Source organism: Pantherophis guttatus, chromosome 4 (genome assembly GCF_059756535.1).
Source record: "Pantherophis guttatus breed Tessera chromosome 4, ASM5975653v1, whole genome shotgun sequence".
NCBI lineage: Eukaryota > Metazoa > Chordata > Lepidosauria > Squamata > Colubridae > Pantherophis > Pantherophis guttatus.
In genome coordinates this window covers 111,659,572-111,685,542 of record NC_142066.1, presented here as the reverse complement: position 1 = coordinate 111,685,542, position 25,971 = coordinate 111,659,572, and the positions used below count along the sequence as shown (strand labels likewise).

General features: G+C 37.1%; 1 protein-coding gene across 8 annotated transcripts in view; it reads left to right on the top strand.

The window, feature by feature from the left end:
* UBE2E2 (ubiquitin conjugating enzyme E2 E2) overlaps positions 1–25,971 on the top strand; it is a 168,942-nt gene that overhangs the window by 27,046 nt on the left and 115,925 nt on the right. The gene's annotated exons all lie outside the window — the stretch shown is intronic.

Here is a 25,971-nt window from a genome sequence, read left to right as displayed (position 1 = left end):
ACAAATCAAATCAGCCTTTGAGCAGTAAATATTTCATTTTTACTGTGATTATTGATCTGGCTGGCTGGCACATTTAGTGAAAATGTATTAAAGATATACGTGCATATTCGGAGAACTTATTTTTATTCATTATGAAGCTTTTATAGAAGCACAATGATTCTGTGTGATATACCGAACTTTTATAGCATCTGGATTTTGTTATTTCCATTTAGTATAAATATTCTAATTATTTATTATTAAAATTCTATTATACTTCAAATAGTCTGAATTGCATGTTTGCCAACTTAATATCCATCCACTTTTAGAATTTAGCCAAGGTCGCCCTTAAATCTTTACAATTATTTCTAATCATGAAAGTTAATATATATATGGTCATCAATACATTTAGTTTGCTTCTATGGAAACATTGTTTATTAAGAAGTATTAATGTCAGAGTGTAAATGGGTATTTTTATTACATTAAGCCTATTTCTGATTTTAATTTAATACAATATATTTAATAAAAGCTAATTCTTGGATATTTCTAATGTAGGCATGCTTTCAATCTTGACAAATACTTTTAGAATGTCATGGAATATTAATGCTAAATTGTCTTGGGCAAGATAAATAGAAATGCTTCGTAATACAATTTAATTCAGTTGTAATTTTGCAAATTCCAGCTAAAGGTTTTACACTGTGCATGTAATAGGCAAATGGCAGATCTTTTCTCAGATGTTGGTGACACTCCTCTTTGTGAAATGATTTCCTATGATATAAATTGAAGTAAAATTTAGAAGAAATATTTGAAATATTTAGAGGAAAAGCTATAGTGTCCCATGTTCTTCAGGGAACTTACTTCAAAATATGCTTGATTGTGTGAATCTTCCTATATCTACACAGATTTTTAAAAACAGTTCAAGTATAGAAAGATCTTTAAATTTCCCTCCAATTTTCTATAGTTTAAGAACTGTTAGATTCTTTAAAAGAGAAAGTAAGTAGATGTATTTTTGAAAAAAGGTCACAACTTTTGTCTCAATTCATAACATTTACATAGTATAATTTTAACAGCACAGGAAGGTGCACATTATATGGGGAATTGTATGGGAAAAGAATAACATGAAAGAGGAAAGGAGAAGGGAATAGCTTGTATTGTTGTTCTTTTCCACATTATTTCTATTCCAAGTTCAATATACCTTCAAGCTGAAAGAAAAGATATAGCAAAAACACACAAAAAAAATAAAAATTGCTGTGTAGTGAGATCAGCCCAGCTATGCTTTGAACAAAGTTAATATAACAAGAAAAACTGGATGTGTACAACCCATAAAATCAGGGAGTCACAGTTTTTCACTGTCACTTTGTACAGCGTAATCTTAAACTTTTATCCCCATAGAAAATGTTTTGGACTTTTTTGCTTATATATATTACACACTAATTCATCATGCCCATAATTTGAGGGGAAAAGGAGGGGTATTTTTCAGACCTTATTACTTTACCATTGTTGCCACATAAATAATTTCAAAGAACATAAATGTGTTTCTGTAATAGTTATTTCAATGTATATATTTCATGTAATAGATGCTAGTTTAGACAGTAAATTTCAAAAGAATGACAGTTTTTGGAATGTTTCCAGGTTTATAATTTATACAATGAAATATTAATTTGAATAATTAACTACTTTTTTTGCATAAACAAAGTTTATTTTACAGAAACAATTTGTAATACAAATCTGTAAACTGCATTAAATATGGACTTGTTCCTTGCATGTCTAATTAACTGTTAACAGTTAACTGCTGTCATAGTTATTTTTTATAAACTATTAAAATTCTTGCTCTTACATGCATTAACTAAGAACAGAAAATAGTTACATGGTAAACAGTAAACATATACTGTATTTTTCGGAGTATAAGACGTACCTTTCCCCCCCTAAAAAGGGGTGAAAATTTAGGCGCGTCTTATACACCAAATGTAGCCTTGCCCACCCACTGGCCCCCACCCTTTGGCCTCTGCCTCGCAGCAGTTACCTCCTTGCAAGCCAACAGCAAGAAAAAACAGCTCATTTCAGCTTCAGCACAGTCTAATTAGCACAAGTTGATTGGATCTGCCTTCTGACTCTCAGCTGATTTGCTCTCAGCTGTTTTGCACAGGGCTCTGCTTCTTGCTGTAAACAGGTAAATTACTGGAGCAGATTTTTTTTTTCCTTGTGCTAATCAAGCTATGCTGAAAATGAAAATGAAAATAAAGCAGGCTGTTTGCTGTTTGCTGCAAAATTGCTCAGAGGCAGAGGGAGATTTCTTTTTCTTCTTTTCCTCACCAAAAAAGGCAGGTGCATCTTATACTCCGGTGCGTCTTATACTCCAAAAAATATGGTACATAGGAAGGTTATGTCTTTATTTATTGTACCTTTAAGTAAAGAACTGCAATTCTCTAAATCATGTAGCAGATTATGTGCTTGTGTCATACAGGGCAGTACTGAAAGCATCAGTGTTATTTAATCATTCAAGTTTAATGCTGACTTCAGGCACAAATCAGTGTTCATTCATATTTTACTTAAAGGTGGTGATTGTGTCCTGTTTCAGTAGAGTTGGAATCTAGATATTGTAAACTCTAGACTTTTCTATCTGTATTGCAATTATCCCTTTATGAATGTCTATAATAAATTCTTATTGAAAGAAACTTAGCTGAAGAGTTATATTTTTACCTTAGGGAATTAAAATGTTTTGCCTTTTAAAACTGAATCTCATCCACATTCAATAAACATAGCGTGTAAAAAGAAGGTTGGCAGCAGCCAAACAATCAATTCAGTGTTCCATGAGATACTATGTACGGAACATTTGCCATGTTAAGTAATTAAATATCCTTTGCATCTTATCAATATCCTTCAAGTATTGACCCTTAGTTTAAATGCAATAGCAAAAGAAGCAATATATGATATGTTTGGGCAAAATAAAATGATAGTAAAAACTGCTAATTTGTCCTTAATTGAACCTAGACAATAGAAGTCAAGAACCTGGGGAATTTTTTGTGCCCATATGAATAGAAGAAATAGTAACCTACAAATGATAGATTTGCTAAGTCAGTGGACTATGTAGATCAGTGGTCACCAACTGGTGGTCCGTGGACCACTGGTGGCCCGTGAGAAAAAATCGGTGGTCCGCAGAAAAATTATTTGCATTATTAATATTGCACTAAATCCTCAAACTACAGCCCCTGGGCCAGATAAGTGCAATGAATGTTTGTGTTGCTGCAGAGAGCCTCCCCCTTCAGGGTCTTTTTGTGCGGGTCAGACGGGGGCAGAAATTCTGACTTGGGGTCTGCTTCAGCCTCCTGATGTGGGGCTTTGGGCGAAGGCTGGAGGGAAGCGCTGCTAGTGGCAAAGAGCCAGAGGACCTTGTTCCAGTCAGACTACAACATGGCTGGAACTGGCTGGCCCGCTGAGCCTCCAAGCGCCAGTACTTGGCCTTGCACTCCCGCAGGTCTTCCTTCTGCTTGGAAAGCCTATGCTCATAGTCCTCAGCGAGGTGCTTCTGCTGAGCCTCCTTCTTGGTCAGATCCAATTTGAACTGAGCCAGCTGTTTTGCCAACTCTTTCTCGTGGTGGCTGCTTAGCTCCAACAACTGCTTCCCGTTGGGGCCTTAAGGAGCCCAGGTGGGCAGAGGAGGAGGGGCTGGGAGGGGAGGGGGGAGTAGAGGCCGTTGAGGCACCCCTCGATGTGAGTGACATCGAGTTGACCCATGCCCACCCAGTCACATGACCACCTAGCCAGTCATTAGGCAGGTCATATTAGTGGTTCACGGGATTTAAAATTATGAATTTAATGGTCCCTGCAATCCGAAAATTTGGTGACCCCTGATGTAGACAATGTAGACAAATCCAGCAATGAGAGGAAAAGTAGTTAGAACATGTTTGGGAGGACAAATGTAAAATTCAGCCTTATTGACGAACTCTGATGGAATGGAGTTGTTTTGTTGTTGTTGCTATTGTTTTAATCTGGTTTGGGCAGAACGGTGGAGATTTTTTAGTGTTTTAAGAGTGTAAATTGCAACAGAGACTATGCCACTCTAGAGATAATATGTCCCAAATAACACTGTTAAAATTCAGTCTCTGCTATTACATAATAGTATGCAATCTTTGGGTAGTTGAAATCCACAAATAGGTTCAAGGAGAATACTTTCAGGCCACAGAATTCTCACATGTAAAATGACCATTTAATATCAATTATCATGTTTTCCAATATATAATCAGTCATCAGGGATCTACCATCCCGCAATGAAATCATTTATAGTAAGACTTTGTAATTTTGAGAACAACCTGAAGCTTGTGTTCCAGGAAGAATGGCTGGAATTCCTGGTAAAACCAGCAATATATTTCTTCAAAAGTAGTTTTGAATAATTTCAAAATTTGCATGAAATTATTATACTACCAAATGCCAAGGCTCTAGCAGCCCCATATTCTTTTATTCCTATTGAGGAATGAGGATTCTAAACTTGAATGGCAGGATAATCAACATATAGAGACGTATATTTTCCAGTAAGTAAGTGGATAAAGGAATAAGCCTGGATGCTGCCTTGATTTTGTTCATAATAAATACTTGTAACAATATGCAGTTCTGCCTCATGGAAAAACATAGTGAATAGTATGTAAAATTTCCCCGCTGTATATACTTTATATAGGAAAAAATTGATCTAATAGATAATGCATGTTTATTCATTGTAAAAACTTTGCATTTTACAGAGCTTTACATTTTCAGATCTTTTTTCTACATCTGTTACATTTTAGTGGCTTCTTCCCTGTGCTATTACATTTTCATGAGTGTGTATTTCTATGAATGATTTTTTCTTAATTATTTTGCTTGTAATTTATCTTGAATGTTTCATCAAGGCTGAGATATATTGATAGCATAAGAATAAATTGTTTTTATTTCTGCTTTGTTATAATACAGCCTCTTCTATATAAGGTGACATCATTTCTGGTTTTTTTATAATTTATTCATGATTAATGAAACATAAATCCAAGCAAACATAAACTGTGCTAGTGCCCTAGCAGTGTCTTCTAAATACAGTAGTGGTATTTATTTGAAATGAAAATCTTTAGAAAATACTATCAAATAATATATTGAAAAAAATTGTAGACAGAGATTAAGGTATTAAGTGCTTTGAATTAGTCTGCGTCTTTTTTAGAATTGTAATGTTGAGATCATGTCCAATATTGAAGGTTTCCACTATGACAATTTCAGACTTCTCTCTCTTTTCTTGGTAATTCTAGATGCATTGTGTCCACAATATTTTATTTTGACATTTGAGGCAGGGGACTGAGCTTTTCAGGTTATATACACTATAGCATGTACCATTCTTGGTGGAGCAGCAGACTAAAGCGCTGTTAAGTAGCACTTAGCTGCCAGCTGCCTGCAATTACTGCAAGTTCAAATATCATCAGGCTCAAGGTTGACTCAGCCTTCCATCCTTCTGAGGTAGGTAAAATTAGGACCCGGATTGTGGGGGGCAATAAGCTGACTTTGTATAAAGAAGAACACCGCGAAAGCCCTACTAAGCAGGTATATACAAAAGTATGAAGGCTATTGCTTAACGCATTGTAAGCCGCCTGAGTCTCCGGAGAAGGGTGGCATATAAATCGAACCAATAAATAAATAAATACAATAAATAAATTCTCCCCAGGATTTTAATGTTTAAACTAATCTCAGTCATCATCAATTTATTTCATGGGCAGCAAAACTTAGTGGCAGCTCCTGTCCAGTTCAGAGAGGACTTTAGAGCTGAAGTTCTTAAAAATTATTAAATTAAGAATCTATAAATGGTTAATATGCCAGTTTACAAGAATCCATCTAATGCCCACATACAGAGGTTTAAGAAAACAAGCTTTCTTTAACGATTTTCTGTGGTACTTCTAAATATTGAGGATACATGTTCTTAACTTTACACACAGAAACTAGATTATATGCTAATTGCTAATTAATTAATCATTAATTTGGGTAATGAATACCCATAAGGTTTTTTAATTCATTGAAAACAGAATCAGGCTCTTCATTCTTTGACATCTTGATATATTCAGTAATGTCTTTATTTTAATTAACAGTTGTGCCTTTGCAAGTTTATTCAGCCATCTAAATATATCAAAACATATGCCAAATGTTTATTAATTATAATTATTTCTATAAAATTATATTTGTTTTCCAATTTTTTAGCTTTCAGTTTATTTTTCATTATTACTTTTTCTATAGAAATTTGCTTCAGTCTTGACCTTATTTTTCTTATAGATAATTGGATTAGACAGGTTTTAAAAATAATTCCACACTGCTTGGCAGGAAGCCAGTTACTGTCATTTTAACAAAACTATACATCATACAACATAACAGCTTGTTGTATACCATTAAATTGGGTTATTTAAAATAGGCTAATGAAAACATTCACTTGATTTAAGGTTAATAAAAAATGCTTGGATGAAATATATTTCAAGTTCATTTGCACAGAATGAAAGCTATTAGTATGGAATTTACACTGTGATCTGCATAAAATTACCATTTAGATGACCTCATGTTCACAGAGTAACTATTGTAGTAGCAGGGATCACCAAAATCTGATGAGTAAGTAGTGCTTACCTTACCTTGCCCTCTCATTTAGTTCTTGAAGTTCTCTAGTTTCTCCTCTAAACAAAAAGTAACAGTGTGTTTATGTATTTATCTTTGTATATTTAAAAGATTCTACAAAAATTAAGATACTGATTTGAAGTAGATAAAGGATTCTTTTGTTGGCATAGAAATAAATATTCTGTCACTGTGTATATAAAGAAAAAAAGAAAAGCACAACTGCATGTTTTGTGTTTTATAAGAGAAAAATATAAGGCAGCAAAGAATTTTTGAATTGTAGTTGCTATCTGAAAGATGCTGAATCTCTAAAATTTGTATTTTAAGAAAAGATAGGGAACACAATCTTAAATGCTAAGAGACACATCTGTTTTAACTATATATTATATGACTGAGTTGATATTGTATAGGAAGATTTATATTTCCTTGAGTATTAATATGATGTTATACTTAAGTTTGCCTCACAGTTAAATCAATAACAACATTTTCCTACACTACTTCTATAACATCAAATAGTATAAGCATAAGATTATATGATATCCTAGTAAAATCAAAGTTGAAAAGACTAAAAGAAATGAAACCAGAAATATGATGGGGGAATGGAAGAACAGTCTTCTTCCTTAAATTACCTGTTTGTCTGCTTCACTTTGAATCTCTGAACTATAGTAAACTAACCTAAACCATATTGCATATCAGTACTGCCTGGACTGACTTCTCATTATAAAGTGATTTGAAATATTTGATGTAACTCTTAAATTGATAATTATCTTCATTAGAGTCAGCTCAAGATGGCTGCTGAATGGTAGAAGCTTTTCGATTTCCTTCTGCCAATTTTTCTGTCACAGCTGCTCTTTTGCCAGTGCTGCTCCCTGGTTTGAATGGGAGCACTTAGGAATGACCTAAGATGGCCATGGACTCAGCTGGAAAGGAAAGTCTTGAAAATTCAAGTTCCCTCTCAGAGTGGTCGGAAAGCTATTGGCATCTATCTTTCCTATCGGTAGTTTGTTTTCTTTTTTTTTTTTTTAATTGAAAAAGTTTTCAAATACAAATTTTCCCCCTTTTTTCTTCCCCCCCTCCTCCCTAACCCCCCCTCGCCACCCATCCCCCCTGTGACTTCTTCACAACAAAAACCTAATTCATAACAGATTACATAATATTTTACCATCTCCTTACTCCTCCTCTATATACTGACCCTTACTTACTAAAAATATTATTATTATTGATATTGTTACTTTCCCCTTTTACCATATGTTTCAAAAAAAAAAAAAGGCTGTCTACTATAACATTGTAAGATAACTTCTAATTTAGCATAATATTATTAAACTCCCAATTTAACAATAATCTCCCTTTTTCTCCTCCCCCAAACTTATATCTATGTATTATTACAACATTTCTAAACAACCTTCCACTTTAAGACTATATAATAAATCCTACTTTAACATTTATTCTTTGTGTATATTAATATAACATTTCAAAGCAGCCTTCCCCATAAATCCTAATTTAACATTTATTCAACTCTATCCATTTCCTCCACTCCCCTAAATATATCACTTAAACATCCCTTTTCTTAAACTAATCAATCAGTAAACTAACATGTTTCCACCCACTTTCCTACAAAATTGCCATGCACAACAATTCTTAATATCTTTAATCCACTACCCACTCTACTAAATATATATATATATGTAAATATTCCGTTATTAAAAAAAAAAAGACAATGACTTTAAGTTTATAATCCATATAATATCTTCTTTGATGTCTTTCCATTAGATTGTTAAGTCCCTCATCCATAATTGGGTAACATAACATCCTGGTGCAACAGTTTGTTCAAAGTCTTCAGTCATCATTGCCCCCATCAGTAATGAATATCCTCATATATGTATAAAAGTAAAAACAACCACCCGAGTGACATTATAATTATATTCCATATAGTTGTAATTGTGGCTTTCATCAGGATTATAAATTCCCATCATCCTAATGGGTAACAACCAGATCTTCTGCATGCCCCAGCGTAGCTCTCTTGCCTTGTAGCTCAAAATAGTTATAATATATTTATCAATACAAGAAAGAAATCCAAAGTAGATAATTCAAATCCAACGGTTTAAGGCTCTTTTCACATCCCAAAATTACGGCATTGCAGAAGTCTGTCACTGTCCTCAGGATGATATTAACCATTACTTCGCCTCCACTCCACTATCTTTTCATATATTCATTCATTTTTTTTTAAATCACTGGCTTCACTGTTGCTTAATTTAGAAATTTCTGTTTTTGTGAGACCTATTTCTTTTTTTCTTTTCTTTTTGTGGGTTTAATTTCCATCCTGTTTTCCTTTCCACAAGTTGTATATCAACTGATCGGTTTTCATTCTGCTTTATAAGTTGATCTTGTTGATTTTGTTTTTGTATCTCATATTTCTTTTTTGCCAATTGTATGTCAGCTAATTGATTTCCATACTTGTCTTTGACTTGGTGAATCATCACGTTGAGGTCGGATGCCGCTTCTCTCATATTTGTAGATAATCCAGCTGGGGTATCCAAAGAATCCAAAGGCAATTTGTCTACCGCAGCCTCTGTAATTCGATGTTTTCCCTTTATTTCCAGCTCCTTCTGCTTATCCTGTATTGTGCCTAAAGATGTTAAGTTCATTTTCAAAATTTTTTGATAGAATTCTTCCGCTTTTTCAACAGTATCTAGTTGGTATCTTTCTCCTTGATATCTCAATATTATACCAACTGGAGCATCCCACCTAAACAAGATATTTCTGTTTTTTAACTCAGTCACCAGAAAACCAAATTTCTTCCTTTCCTTTCTTTAACATCTTGGGGGGGAGCTCTTTGTAGATCCATATCCTTCTTCCATACAATTGCAAAGTAGAATTGAAGGAATTTTGCACAATATTATTCCTAATTTCTTTATCTGTAAAATAAATCACCACATCTCTAGGCAATTGCCTTTGCTTTGCAATCCAGGAGTTTATTCTGTAAACTCTGTCAATCCTACAAAACACTTCCTCAGGTTGAACCTTTAAAATCCCAGCCAGAATATCAGAAGATATTTTCCTTAAATCATCTCTGTTATTTTCCTGCAAACCTCTCAGTCTGATTGCATATTCTGTAAAATTGTATTGCATCATTAGAACCTCTCTTTCAATCCGTTGTTGTAAATTTTCTGCATTACAAGTCTTTTGTTCAACCTCCATTTTAAATTTTTCTTCTGAGCTATTGTCTTGAATGTTTGTCAAATCATTTTCAATTTTTTGTATTTTATTGTCCAAATTGTCCTCAATTTCTTCCACTTTAGACTCTAATAAATTAGTATTTTCATTCAGCTTAATCATAAATTATGCAAAGCCATTAGCCATTTTTATAATCTTTCGATCCAGAATATCAAGCTTTAATTGCACTAATTCTTTAATTTCCTGCTTAAATTTTTCAAAGTTCTGATTCACAATCTCATCCCTTCTTACAATCTCCTCCAAAAGAAATTCAATTATATTAAAATCAGTTTTCTGAGACTGGAGCTTTAAAACTTGTTCATGTAATTTATTAATGGGGGAATCCCCCCCCCATTGCTTGTTTGTCCGGCTTTAATGCCATATTTCAACACAGACAAACTATTTTTTAAAAAAGAGAAAAGAGAGGCAACAGAGAAAAAAAAACTTCTTTCCAACCAAGATCAATACCAGATCTCCAGGAAGAGAAAAACACAAAAGTAGAGCTTTATTTTCAAGTGTAGCCAAAAGTATTTATTCTGCTACTTTGTATCTCAATAGGGAACGGAAGGACTCTCCCTATCCGCCCCTTCTCAAGCCTCGGCAATCGCCCTTTTTAAAGATTCTTTTTTCCTTTTCCTTTACCTTCTTCAATAATTGTTATAAAATAAGTGAGATACTTGCGATTCAGGGTTACAGGTCCAGCTCATATCCCTTCAAATGCAGCCAGGAGCATTTATTCTGCTACTTTGTAACTTAATAAGAAACGGAAGGACTTTCTCTTTTCAGCTTCCCTGCTCCAGTTTCGGCAATCGCCATTTTAAAAGGTCTTTTTTACTTTGTTGAGTGTCCTTTGCGAAATAAGTATTAATACTTGCAATTTAGGGTCACAGGTCCAGATCCTGATCTCATCATCTTTTGTTAATCTGTTAAGTATCTTAAAAAGCTTGTCTTCGTAGCCTTGCTCTGCAAAAAGGCAGAGGTCTCCCAACGCCCGGAGCGAATGGCGAGTGCTATAGGGAGCTTCCTCCGCTCTCCCCCAAGAGTAAAAAAAAAACTCTGGGGGCTACGGAGAGCTCTACCTACACTCACCTGCTCTATCCCACATTTCCTCCTGGAAATGGGGTTTTTCGAGCCGCCTTTGCGCTGTACAAGTGGCTCTTTACAGGCGAAGGGGCTGGCGGTCCCAAGGGACCGTCTGGTGGCTACGAAGAGCAAACCGGAAGGTAGTTTGTTTTCTTAATATGCCAGGGTTTTTACTTCACTTTTTGAAGCTCTGAACTTTCTTGTTTTCTTGCAGACATTTCATTACCCAAACTAGGTAACGTCATCAGTCTGGGTACCTACTTTGAGTAATGAAACGTCTGCAAGAAAACAAGCTCAAAGACCATCATTTCAAGGATCCCTCATTTCAACCCTGAACTACAAACATTCTCCTTTACAGATGTGAGTATGAAAGATCTTGCCCAAGTATTCATTTTCAAAACCTTATCTTCACAACACATGTGGAAGTATTTGATGGTCTGAATAAAAGAGATTTCTGAAGATCTCCAAAAGACAGTTGTTGCTCACCAAACTGGAAATGGTTACAAACTATTCCCAAAGAGTTTAGACACTACTAGCTTACTGTCAGGCAGATTGTGTAATGGGAGATACATGGATGGAGGAGTTAAAGTCCATGCTTCAGTTGTAAATGTGAGCATATTGCAAATTTGGATACACCAAAATTTTGAACATGGGGTGCTTTAACAACCATTAAATTCAAGAACCTGCCATAACAATTCATTCAGTGCACATTCATTTTGTGCAGTCACTCAATGAATGGTTAAGTGAAAAGTACCTATAGTATGTTAGGTACATTTTTAACTAAGACTCTGAAGTCTATATAGAGAGATCAAGTACATTAAGAATGCAAATTTAACATTTGATTGTTATGGCTGCTCATTTCACTTTTAAGCTAGACAGCTTTTAACTTTCAGCTACGGTCCCTTAGAAACTGCAATTAGCCGTTATGCTGTAGAAACTGAAACTGGTCCACACAGTTTTTACCATTGTTCAGTAGACTGTTCAGTAGACCCAATTTTAATGACTGTAATGACTCACAGAACTATGTATAGTTGATATCTCTCTCAAAATAACTCTAAGATTCATGCCTGCAAATTTTTATCAACAGTAAAGAACAATTTAGCAAACCCTATAACCTAAATGTAGAGATAGCCCCTTGTTTGCGGGGTGCCTCAGGGCTCGGTCCTCTCTCTCGCCCTATTTAACATCTACATGAAGCCGCTGGGTGAGATCATCCAACAATACGGGGTGAGGTATCAGCAATACGCTGATGATACCCAACTGTATATCTCTACCCCGCATCAATTCAGTGAGGTGGTGGATGTGATGTGCCGGTGCCTGGAGGCTGTGAGGGTCTGGATGGGAATCAACAGGCTCAGACTTAACCCAGACAAGACCGAGTGGCTGTGGGTATTGCCTCCTAAAGACTATGTTGATTGTCCATCTTTGGTTCGGGGGGGGGGGGAAATTGTCCCCCTCAGAACTGGGTGTCCTCCTAGACTCACAGCTAAGATTAGAGCAACATCTGTCAGCTGTAGGGGGACCTTTGCACAAGTTCGCCTGGTGCACCAATTGCAACCCTACTTGGATCAGGAGGCTCTCCTCACAATCACTCATGCCCTTGTCACCTCATAGTTAGATTATTGCAACGCGCTCTACATGGGGCTACCTTTGAAAAGTGTTCAGAGACTACAGTTGGTCCAGAACGCAGCCGCGCGAGCTGTCGTAGGTGCACCTAGGTACACCCCATTACACCAATTCTCTGCAAGCTGTACTGGCTCCCTATTGGTCTTCGGTCACAATTCAAGGTGTTGGTTATTACCTTTAAAGCCCTACATAGCTCAGGGCCAGGTTATCTTTGAGACCGCCTTCTACCGCATAGCTCCCAGCGACCAGTAAGATCCCACAGAGTTGGTCTCCTCCAGGTTCCACCAGTTAAACATTTCCGGCTGGCGATCCCACAGAGGAGGGCCTTCTCTGTGGCTGCCCCAGTTCTCTGGAACCAGTTACCTCCTGAGATCCGGACCATCCCCACCTTATTGGCCTTCCGAAAAGCGGTGAAGACCTGGCTTTTCCAGCAGGCCAGGGGCCGTTGATCTCGCTGTTGCAATCTTCTGAGATCCAGCCATGAATGGTGTGAATGGGTTTTGTTTTTAATGTTTTAAGTTTTAATGTTTTTATATATGGTTTTTAAATGCATTGTATTTTTTTGTTGTTGTTGTTTTAATGTTTTATTAAGAAATTATAATAATACAATTTTTATCCATCCGGTTACATAGTATGGAAAAAGAAATAAATACAAATTACATATTGTACATATATAGATAATCTCTGCAGACCAGTTACATGGTATAAAAGAAATTGTGTTCTCATATCATTCTTAGTGTATATTTATATAATAATTTTTTACGATAAATTAGTAAATACATAAATCACGTCTTTTGCTTACCCATGTAACCTTTCCTTGCCTTATTATATTTCCTACCATCTGCAGTACATCTTCTCTTTCTTTTTCATTTAACTATTCGTTGTACTTGCTCTGGTCTTTTTCCTTTTTTTTTTATTTCAACTTCCTCTTCTCTAACCACCCGTACCACTTGTCCCATACGCTATAATAATCAGAATCTTCTCTGTCATTAATTTCTAATGTTAATTTATTCATCTCGGCACATTCCATTATTTTGCCAATTATTTGTTCCTTAGTTGGTATTTTTTTCTCTTTCCATTGTTGAGCAAAAGCGATTCTTGCTGCTGTTATTATATGCACTGCCAAGTATTTCTTCTTTTTTGCCATTTCCGTCTTAAGGATTCCCAGGAGAAGTATTTTAGGATCTAATTCAAAGGTTTCGCCTATTATTTCTGAAAGCCAATTGCAAATCATCTTCCAATATTTTTTTGCTTGAGAGCAGGTCCACCAGCAGTGGTAAAAAGTACCTTGCTGGTGTCCACACTTCCAGCACTTTGGACTTAAGTTGGGGTAGATCTTGGCAATCCTAGCTGGTGCTAGGTGCCACCTATAAATCATCTTGTACTGGTTCTCCTTGTAAGTGGTTGCCTTAGTAAATCTTATATTGTTGTTCCATATTTGATCCCATTCTTCCAGATTTATATTTTTCCCAATATTTTTGGCCCATGCAAGCACTGGGTCTTTAACCACTTCTTCCATCAGGTCATATTCTACTAAATAGTTATACAATTTAGCTAATAATTTATTATCTGTACTCATCCAAATCTTATCCAAATCTTTGCTATCCATTTCTATACCATATTGTTCTTTATCTTTTTTGTATCTTGATTTTATCTGTGCGTATGTCCACCATTCAACAAAAGTGCCTTGTTCTTTTAATTGTTCTATTGTTTTGAGATTCCCTGCTTCATCTAGAATTTCTTTATATTTTACAGTTTTACCATGATCCAAAACGTTTGGGTAAATTATCGCCTCCATGGTTGAAAGCCAGCAGGGAATTTTAGAGTAGTGTTTTCGTCTTATTTCTTCCCACGTTGACTTCAATATATCCCTCAATTTATGTTTATTGAAATGTGTTTTGGTTTTTTTCCCCGTTTCCCATAAATAGGCATGCCAACCCATCTGGAGATCATGCCCTTCTAGCATTAGGATTCTTTTGTTCGCTAAAGTCGCCCATTCTTTTAGCCAAACAAGAATTGCTGCTTGATAATATGTTTCCCATATAGGTAATCCAAGCCCTCCTCTATTTTTTTTATCTTGTAAACTCCTGATTGCTATTCTTGGTTTTTTTTCCTCCCCAAATAAATTTCCTAATAGTGGCATTAAATTCGCTAAAAAATTTTTTGTCTAATTTAATTGGCGCTGTTTGGAACAAATACAACAGTTTGGGTAGGATGCTCATTTTGATTGTCGCTATCCTCCCAAGGAAGGAAATTTGCGATTTCCCCCACTTCTCTAAGTCTTGTTTAATGCTTTTTACCAAGGGGACATAGTTGTCCTCTTTGAGGGCCAGGTACTTTGTTGAGATCCATACTCCCAGATATTTAACTTTTTTCACAATTTGGATTCCCATAGATTTCTCCAAGGTTTCCTTCTGGTTTTTCGTCATATTTTTGGTGAGCATTTTGGTTTTAGATTTATTTAATTTGAGCCCCGCTACTTCTCCATATTTATCAAGTATTTCCAATATTTGTATACCTGTTTCCATCGGTTCTTCCATAATTAAAACGACATCGTCCGCGAATGCTTGAACTTTATATGTTTCTTTCCTAATTTTAAGCCCTTTAATTTGATCACTCTCTCTAATCTTCTTCAATAGCACTTCTAGTGCCAATATATACAAAAGTGGTGACATTGGGCATCCCTGTCTTACTCCTTTACTGATCTGAAATGTTTTGGTGAGTTCACCGTTTACTAAAATATTGGCCCTTTGCTTCTCATAAATTGTGTTTATTGTATTTGTAAAATTTTGTCCAAATCCCATTATATTCAGTTGTTGCTTTATAAACTCCCAGTTCAAATTGTCAAAGGCCTTCTGTGAGTCTAAAAATACTAATGCCACCTCTTTTTCCGGGTGTTCCTCGTAATATTCTATCACATCCAGAATCGTCCTTGTATTATTCCTAATTTGCCTCCCTGGGAGGAATCCATTCTGGTCGCTATGTATTATCTTATTGAGGATTCTTTTTAATCTTTCCGCTAATATGTTCATGTATATTTTATAATCAATATTAAGAAGGGAAATTGGCCTATAATTCTGTATCAATTTGGTATCCGATCCTTCTTTTGGTAAGAGTGTAATATAGGCCTCTCTCCAAGATTTTGGTATTTTGTTTTTCATTAAGGCCTCATTAAAAATTTCAAGCATTCTTGGAAGTAAAATGTCTTCTAATTCTAAATTTTTATATAATTCCCCTGGGAATCCGTCCGGGCCCGGAGATTTGTTTTTTTTCAATTTGGCAATTGCAGTCTTTAACTCTGTTAATGTGATCTCTTTGTTCAACATCTCTTTTTCCTCCTCTCCAATCTGTGGCATTCCCTCCTCCAATAAATATTGTTTTACTTTCTCTTTGGGTATATCTTCTTCTTTATATAAAGACGCATAGAATTCGTGTGCTATTTCCTGTTTTTCTTCTTCCTTAGTTGTGATATGGCCTTCGGTGTCTTCTAATTGGAGAATAATTCCTTTCTCTCTCTCTTTTTTAATTCTGTAGGATAACCACCTTCCTGGCTTATTGGCGTTCTCGAAGTAATATTGTTTTGTTCTCTTAATATTATATGCTAATTTTTCTTGATCTATTATATTTAATTTATGACGAATATTCATCCAATTTTCTTTTATTATTTCATTGTCAGGGTTTTGTTGCGCCTCTTTCTCTGCCTTTGCCAGTTCTTCTAGCAATGTTCTTTGAACTTCTCTCCTCTCTTTATTTCTATATGCTCCGTATGATATCATTAGGCCTCTTAAATAGGCCTTCATCGTATCCCAGATTATTCCCCGGTCCATTAATTCTTTTTCATTTTCTTCAAAAAAGATTGCTAACTCCCCCCTGACTTTGTCAATATTTTTTTTGTCTCTCAAAAATTGTGTATTCATTCTCCATCTTGCGTTCTTTCTCTTATATCTGCTTTTCCATCTGATTTCCAATGGATTGTGGTCTGCCCAGGTATTGGGTAAGATTTCTGCTGATACAATGTCCATACCCAAATTCCTGCTTATCCACATCATGTCTATTCTAGACCATGATTTATTGGGGTTAGAATAAAATGTGTATTGTCTTTTATTGGGGTGTAGTGTTCGCCAAATATCTACAAGGTTTAGTTCATCCACTAAGTCGAAGAAGGTTTTTGGTAAATTTTTCCTTTTTTTCTTTTGACCTCTGGATCTTTTGTGATCTTTGTTCGCATCGACCACTCCGTTGAAATCCCCAATGATGCAAATATTGTTATCTAATCCTCTTATTATTTCTCGTGTTTTATTAAAAAACTCTTTCAGATTTTTATTTGGTGCATAAATCGCTGCTATTAATATTGCCAAATTGCCCCTCTCAATTTCAACAATTAGTAATCTACCTTTGGGGTCTGCATATTTCAGTTCTGTCTTTATTTCTTTTTTAATATATAATGCCACCCCTCTCTTTTTCTTCATGGCTAAGGAGGTGTAAAGATTCCCCAATTTTTTATATTCCAAATATTTTTTGTGTTCTTGTTTAATGTGTACCTCCTGAAGACAGACTATGTCTGCATTTTGTGTGACTAATTTGTTAAAGAAGGTTTTTCTTTTTTTATAATCATTAAGTCCATTTACATTAATCGATAGAATTTTCCAATCATCCATCCTTTTTGCCTTGTGTTAATTTACTTAAATTTGAGATTGGTGTTTGCTCGGACTGCTCTTTGAGGTCTTTGTTTCTTCCCTGCTTCTCTACTTTCTTTCTCTTCCTTTTCTTTCTCCTCTGAGCTCTCTTTCCCCATCGGGACCTCTTCTTGGGATCTTCTTTGGGTGAGTTCTTCTTCTGTGATCACAGCTTCCAATTCCTTTTTGCTACTTTGTTCATCTTCTGACCCTCTCAGTTGGTCAAGGAATTCTTGAGCCTCCACCAAACTGTTTATTTTAATTCTCCTCCCTTGCCAAGTGATCAGCATGCCCTCCGGCAAGGTCCATCTGAAAAGTATATTCCTTTTGTTCAGCTGTGTGGCAAGGAATCTGTAGTCTCTTCGTTGTTCTCTCACCCTCCTCGGCACTTGCTTCAGGACAACTACCTCCTTTTCCTTATAATTGATCGGTTCTTCTTTTACCATTTTATAAAAAATATCCTTAACTTTCTTTCTTGCGAACCTTATATGTACCTCTCTGGGTAGTTTATTCCGTCTAGCGTAGTTCGTCTGTACTCTGTACACCTCGTCCAATTCTTTTATTATATCGTCTGTATCCTGTTGGAGCACCTCCGCTATTAATTCAGCCATTACTTGGCCTAAATTTTCATCCTTGTCTTCTGTAACGTTTTGGAAACGCAGATAGAAAGAAGCCCTATCCATTTCCAACTGCGTAATCGAATCCTCCAAATCTCTGTTCTGGGCCATTAATTTTTGATCTACTGTCTCTAGATCTTTCTCTTGTTGTTCCACCTTGGATTCTATTTTTTGTATTCTCTGTTCGTTCTTTTGTATGGCTTGTTGTATGTCACTCATTTTTTGGTCAATGCCTTGTATGTCTGTTTTCATTTCCTGATGGTTATTTGACATTTTCTCTTGCATTAAGAGCATTGTCTCTTGAATCATTGCTAATGACGACTGCATCGCTTGCATTGTTGGAATCACTGATGATTTCTCGATTTTTGGTAGCCCCTCTATCGATTTTTGGGTTGCAGGGGACGACATTATAATTGTAGGACTTGATACGCTGGGAGTTACTTTCTTTCCTGTTTTTGCCACAGTGGATGCAAAACTTGTCATCTCCCTCAGTACTTTCACCTGTTCTTTGACTATCCTTTCTATGTTACTCCAAACAGTCATCCACTAATTGACTTCCCTTGCTTAATTTACCAAGACTAAGAAGAGAATTTTTTTGGGGTATTCCCAATTTACAAGACAGGTAGTAATAATACAGTCGACCTTTTCTCCGCTATACTGCCCACTACTTAGCTTTGTTGACTAATCAATATTTAGGAACTGTGTTTCTTATTTAGTTTAACTCCTGATTATTAATTAATTAGATTCTCAATTCTTAAACAGAAAAAAAAGTAATAATGATAAATCCTTTCAGTACAAATATATATAAATATATATAATCAATATATTAATACTCAGTGTCCAATCAGTAAGCACTTAATTAATTGATGTTATAGAATAAGTCACTATTTTATAAAAATTAATCCTTGGTAATATTAAACACAGTAATCAATCAATAGCCACTCTATGCAATGGAAAATAGAAAAACAAGACAAAAAGATATCTAATGAATAAGTGATATATAAATAGATAGATAGTTAAGTAAATATTATAAATAAATAGGTATATAGATAAATAGATAAATAGAAGAGAGTAGATTCTAATATGTCTATACAGATATTTAAATATATTAATTAGCTATGTTGTATTACTACTTTTAGTACTTTGAATATATAGGTGCTTTAAATATTTTGAATACTTATATAGATATTTTAAATACTTTAAATGTATAGAGAAACTGTCACTGCGTTATTTTATTTGCCAGCTGAACTCATCATTTCTGGACTGTCAGACTCTCCGTAGCTTGCTAACTCCTTATCAGTAAGCTACGTGTTTCCGTATCCACCCACATTCCTTCACTTGCTTCACACACTCTTTTCCTTTGTTCTCTTGCCACGGGTGCCGGTTGCTGAAAGGCAGCTGGCCCGAATTACTTTCAAAAATGTAGCAATTAACTTTTCTTAGTTAGTGAGGTGTTTTATTTTCTTTATAACAAATAAATGAGTTTTATTAGAAACTCTTCCTCGCGTTTCTTTTCAGATTATTGCAACTTGGAATAAGCCTCGATTCATCTCCTCTAAACCAGGGTAATTAGTCCCAGAGCCAAACATGGGATTAATAAATGCCCTAACATCTGGTAGCTCTCGGACGGTTTGATTTATGGCTTTTTTCCTTGTTTTGTTACTTCTGATAAGAGCGCATAGGCAATTAGTTTTTAGCTACTGAGGTACGCTAATTATATTGCTAAGATGCCGAAACAGAAAAAAAAAGGCAAAGTGAAACCAAGACCACTCTTCGTAAATGATTTGATTGATCTTTCCAACGAAGAGGTGGCAGACAGGAGATTTTCAGATTTCCAGCCCCTTACTACAGCCACACGCCTGGAACAAGAAAAAGCCGTGGGAACAGAAATGGAGGGAGATAAGACAGAAGCTGTTTTTGAAGATGATGATTTACGACTGAGGTCAGTAACATTTTCTTCTGATCTTCCAAGCTCTGAAAAAGTCTTCCCAGAACCTTCTGAATTTGTAACGCTCGATGCAAGGCTAAAGCACACTGCCGAGCAAAATTCCTCCCACGCAGAGAGAGAAACAATTCATTATTCTCCTCGAAGCTCTAAGCTCACCCTGGATGAGCTGGCTATGAAAGCCTATCGTGACCATATAAAACTCTATGAACAGCAGCTATCCCAGGCAAAAATGGCTATATCTATGCTTGAGCAAGATAAGGGAGATAACTTAAATTTTTCAAAAAGCGCCATATTGTCTTCTTCCTCGGAGCCAAAGACACTCCCCCTGGTGGATTTTGTGTCAGGCCAATTAAGACAAAGAGCACTGCATACGTCACATGAAAGTCTCCCTGATCAAGTTACACATGTCTTACATAACCACTCCTACTCTAAAGCATACAATGCCACGTATGCAAAGCTGCCCAAAGGTGCAGCACCATCTGCTGGCAAAAGTAATTTACTACAAGAAGCTGAAATGCCACAAGTGTTTCCACAGGCCCAAACTCAAACACCCCCTGGCGGTGTTGGTGTCCTTTTAGAAGAAACACAGGCACGCTTTATGAAGCAAAGGCAAATGATTGCATCTCCAGCAGGTCATGCCAATATTGCAGCTCAAGCACAAATGGCAACTGGAATACAGCAGATTCCAGTGCATCAGCCACAGCAGCTACAAATGCCTGCATATGTGCCCCAGCCACAAGTGCAAAGAGGGCCACCTCCTGGCCCACCTCCAATGGCACAACCAAGACCATTTTTAGGTCCACAACAGGCACAGCAAATACCACAGGCATTTCTGCCAGCACAGCCAGCATACCAAGTGCAGGCTCCTTACCAGGCATTTTCTGTCTCTCCACTAACTGGTGAGTCAAAACTAAAAATGTCAGGACACAATTACAAAGCCTGGGTCAGTGAGATTACACTATTGCTTCTTAGAGAAGGCACACACTGTATGGTATTTAACCCACCTGCTCCACCTTGGACTTATGCAATAAGAGATTTAGAGATAAGGGCTCGCACAACATTATTGATGTCCATGGATACTGAACTGCAGGTCACTTTTCCACCAAACACAACAGCCCGACAAATTTGGGCTGAATTGGAAAATTGCTACAGGCCTATCTCAATTGAATCTTCATGTTTACTCATGTCTGAACTCCACAGTTCGAGATTGAAACCTGGTGAACAAATTGGAGGACATTTGACCAAACTGAAAGGACTGAGAACAGAATTGAGAGAAAGAGGCCATAACATTGAAGATATTCAAATGATCAGCATCATTATTAACTCTTTGAATTATGAATGGAAAGATGCTGTTACAAAAATTAACCAAGTCCCAATTGCTCAACGCACAATGGACAATGTTTGTAGACTTTTAATTGAAGAAGAGGCATTCATGTTGGCCACGCCACATTTGAGAGGACCACCCGCATCAAGAGCTCCAGCTAGGCGCCCCTTCCGAGGAAGGACCTACGCTCCAAGGATGCCAAGATGCTACATCTGCAATCGTGTGGGACATGCCACCCGGGATTGTCCCCAACGAGTTTCAGCTCCCATCACATACCAGCCCAGAGGAACAGATTCCAGAGGCAGAGGCAGAGGCGGTAGACAAGGTCGTCGTGGTCCCTGGCGTGATCCACAAACTCCACTCGCCACGTTGGCTTTAACCAATGATCCACAACCTCAACCAGAGTACGACAGACGACTCCTGTGGACTTTGGACAGTGGTGCAGCATTGCATGTCACCTACAGAAAGGAACTTTTCACAGAGATGCACGAGCCAGAACCAGAACTATGTGAACTTTATTCTTTTTCAAATCATCCTTGTCAGGTCAAAGGAAAAGGAACTGTTTATGTTGAAGAGCTCGATGCATTCATTCCTGATGTTTATTACATACCAACAGCAACCAGTAATTTGCTTAGTCAGTGTCACTTGTCTAGAACATTAAATTTTCAGGTTCACCACCTTGAAAAAGCAAGTTACATAGTTAAAGATGGCGATATTGTTGCTGAAACCATATTAATTGGTGGTGTTTATTACTTAAAGCCAAAGCCTAAAACACAAACACAGGCAAGTATACAAACTCCAAAAAGGGAAGGCACAGGCCCAGAGAGAGATGCTCCAGAGAGAGATCCTGTTGCTATTCCTAAGGCTCCTAAAGCCAACAAAAATAGAATTGGTAAACAGATTGCTGAGAGCAAGCCTGAGGTTCCGCATAAAAATGATAATGTTGAGAATTCACTAACAGGTAAACCTTTGCATTCCAGGTGTATCCATAAATGGCATAGAAGATTGGGGCATGCCAGTTTCCGTGTTCTTAGGAAGATGCCGGAGTTCGCAAAAAGTTTGGATCTAAAGGGGTGTAAGGTGTTTTTGGATTGCGCTGTATGCAAGAAGGCCAAATCCAAAGCAGCAGCCATTCCCAAACACGCTACACGCCTGTCAACACGCATTTTTGATTTGGTTCACATTGACATAGTTGGTCCTTTCCCGCCATCATTTGGTGGTAGAAAATATTTTCTAACAATTGTTGATAATTACTCTAGATATGGATATGTATATCCTATGAAAGAAAAATCAGAGACCTTTCAGATCTTTAAAGACTTTGCAACCCTTGTTTCTACCCAACACCAAGTTCGCATCGCCAGAATCCAGAGTGATCATGGTGCCGAGTTCAGGTCTCAGCGTTTCCAGGACTGGATGCGTAAGAATGGAATTATTCATCAGACGTCGGCGCCTTACACACCGGCTCATAATGGAGTCGTAGAACGAAGACAAGGGGTACTGCAAACCATGATGCGTTGTCTCCTAGAAGATGCCAACCTTGGTAAGATATACTGGGGTGAAGCTATCAAGTACGCAAATTACATTGTCAACCGTACTTGGAGCAGTGTAACAAATCAGACTCCTTTCTTCATGTTGTATGGCTATAAGCCCGATCTTAAAAACATCCATATTTTTGGTTCATATGCTATGGTGAACATTCCCTTAGCTCAAAGTAGAAAAGGAAGTCCAGCAGCAAAGAGACTGAGATTTATGGGTATTGATGATAACTCAAAATGGAGCAGATTTATTGGCTCTAAACATGCAATTGTGATTTCCCAATCTGCTAATTTTGAGGAAGATATTGACTGGTCCAGGATTCATTCCAATGATCCTGGAGTTTATTTTCCTAGAGATGATACTGCTGATGCCACGCAGATTGATGATCAAGATTCCACTGGTTCTTCTCAACCCGATGTTCCGTCTTCGCAAGCTGCGGATGCTGACGCTAGCGACGAAAGTGAGGACGAGGACTAAGAAGAAGACTGGACAGTTGTCCCGAGACGTTCCAAGAGGGCCACAAAAGGGATCCCTCCACAACGATATTCTTGGCAACTGACAAAAGCACCCTTGCCTTTGATTTGCAATGTCACACTTCCACCTGATAATTTCACACAAATCAAGCAGCTCCCTGATTCAGAGCAAGACAAATGGTATGAAGCAATGCAGGTTGAAATGGACAGTCTAAAGAAACTTAAAGTATTTACACCTGCAAAACCTCTAGCAAACAAAAAGATCATTGGCACTCGATGGGTCTACAGAATCAAAAAGAAACCAAATGGTGAGTCATTGTACAAAGCCAGACTTGTAGCTCAGGGTTTCGCTCAACGTTATCCTGAGGACTACACAAATACCTACTCACCGACAGTCAGAACTGAGAGTGTAAAAATTGCTTTAGCAACTGCAACTATCCTTGGTTTAGAAGTTTTCCAGTTTGATGTTGACACGGCTTATCTACATGCAGACCTAGATGAAGAGATCTACATGAGAAGTCCTCCAGGATTCCGACAGCAAGAAGGGGATACCTGGTTCCTAAACAAAAGTCTTTATGGTCTGAAACAATCTGGTTTAATGTGGTATTTATGTCTTACTGACAAACTAAATTCAATGGGCTTTATTAAGTCCGAAACTGATGAGTGCGTGTTCACAAAAGGATCAAACAATGCATATGAGATAGTTCTTGTTTATGTTGATGATATTGTTTATATTGGTCCAAATAAGCAAATGAGTGAAATTTTTGCCAAAGCTTTGCAGAGATACTTCACATTGAAATCATTGGGTCACATTAGCACTTATTTAGGTGTTCAGATTGAAAAAACACAGAAGGGGTTTAGTCTTTCACAAGAAGATAAAATTGAACAAGTTTTGCATCATTGCAACATGAAAGATGCTAACACAACAAAGACACCCATGCAAACAGATTTTCACAACTTGACACAAGAAGCAAGTCCTGAGTTCGAGGATCAAACACTTTATCGTTCAGTCATTGGGTCACTGTTATACATTAGTAGTTGGACCAGACCCGACATTGCACTTAGTGTTAATCTCTTATCTCGACACGTAGGTAAGGCAAAACAGTTTCACTGGACATGTATTAAGAAATTATTGAGATACCTAAAATACACTAAACACATGAAGTTATTGTTAGAACCAACACATACTGATTATGCAGAATTATGTTGTTATGCAGATTCTAATTGGGCAAGTGATAAGAAATCACGTAAAAGTACTTCAGGTTATATGATGTTCTTAAATGGATGTCCTGTTTATTGGCAAGTACGTAAACAGAATTTTGTTTCTTGTTCATCTACTGAAGCTGAATATGCTTGTGTTTCAGATGCATGTAATTCCCTAACTTGGTTTGATGCTTTAGTCACAGATATCTGGACACACCCGATCCGACCGATCACCGTGATGGAAGACAATGAATCGGTGGTTTATATTTCTGAATCTCATTTCACAGATTTTAGGTCCAGACACATTGACATCCGTTATCAAAACATAAAACATTTAGTGAAAAAAGGTTTTGTCAAAATGCAGTATGTATCTACACATGATCAAATTGCTGATATGCTCAACAAACCACTTCCAGCAGCTCAACATGAGTATCTGCGCAAGAAGATGTGCCTTATTTGATGATGTACTGATATTCACTCAACTGGCAAAGAAGGGGAATGTCACTGCGTTATTTTATTTGCCAGCTGAACTCATCATTTCTGGACTGTCAGACTCTCCGTAGCTTGCTAACTCCTTATCAGTAAGCTACGTGTTTCCGTATCCACCCACATTCCTTCACTTGCTTCACACACTCTTTTCCTTTGTTCTCTTGCCACGGGTGCTGGTTGCTGAAAGGCAGCTGGCCCGAATTACTTTCAAAAATGTAGCAATTAACTTTTCTTAGTTAGTGAGGTGTTTTATTTTCTTTATAACAAATAAATGAGTTTTATTAGAAACTCTTCCTCGCGTTTCTTTTCAGATTATTGCAACTTGGAATAAGCCTCGATTCATCTCCTCTAAACCAGGGTAATTAGTCCCAGAGCCAAACATGGGATTAATAAATGCCCTAACAGAAACAAAAGCCCTACATGGCTCAGGGCCAGGTTATCTTTGAGACCGCCTTCTACCGCATAGCTCCCAGCGACCAGTAAGATCCCACAGAGTTGGTCTCCTCCAGGTTCCACCAGTTAAACAGTTCCGGCTGGCGATCCCGCAGAGGAGGGCCTTCTCTGTGGCTGCCTCAGCTCTCTGGAACCAGTTACCTCCTGAGATCCAGACCATCCCCACCCTATTGGCCTTCCGAAAAGCGGTGAAGACCTGACTTTTCCAGCAGGCCAGGGGCCGTTGATCTCGCTGTTGCAATCTTCTGAGATCCAGCCATGAATGGTGTGAATGGGTTTTAATTGTTTTTAATGTTTTAAGTTTTAATGTTTTTATATATGGTTTTTAAATGCATTGTAAGCCCCTTGAGTCTTCGGAGAAAGGTGGCATACAAGTTGAACAAATAAATAAATAAATAGGAAATGATCAATTTTATAGGCTTCATATGTCAACCCTGAAGCTGACCTGACTCAGGCGATTTTGAGGCTTCAGGGTTGCCACAACTGGAACTAAGGGATAGGGAGGGGGAAGTAGAGATAGCTGGGGGTTTGTAGCCAAAACAAAATACTTTTGTCAGACTTCGCTGCTATCTCCGCTGACAACTTTCTCTTGGGAACCAAGGATGTTCCAGCAGGTGCTTGGAAGGAGGGGACGGAGGCCACCTAGCAACTGGACTGTATCCTTATTGGACCATGTGGGTATGTTACTTGGACTCCTACAACATATGAAAACAGGCAGTCTTGATCTTTTCTAATTCAGTGAAGTGATTTAGTA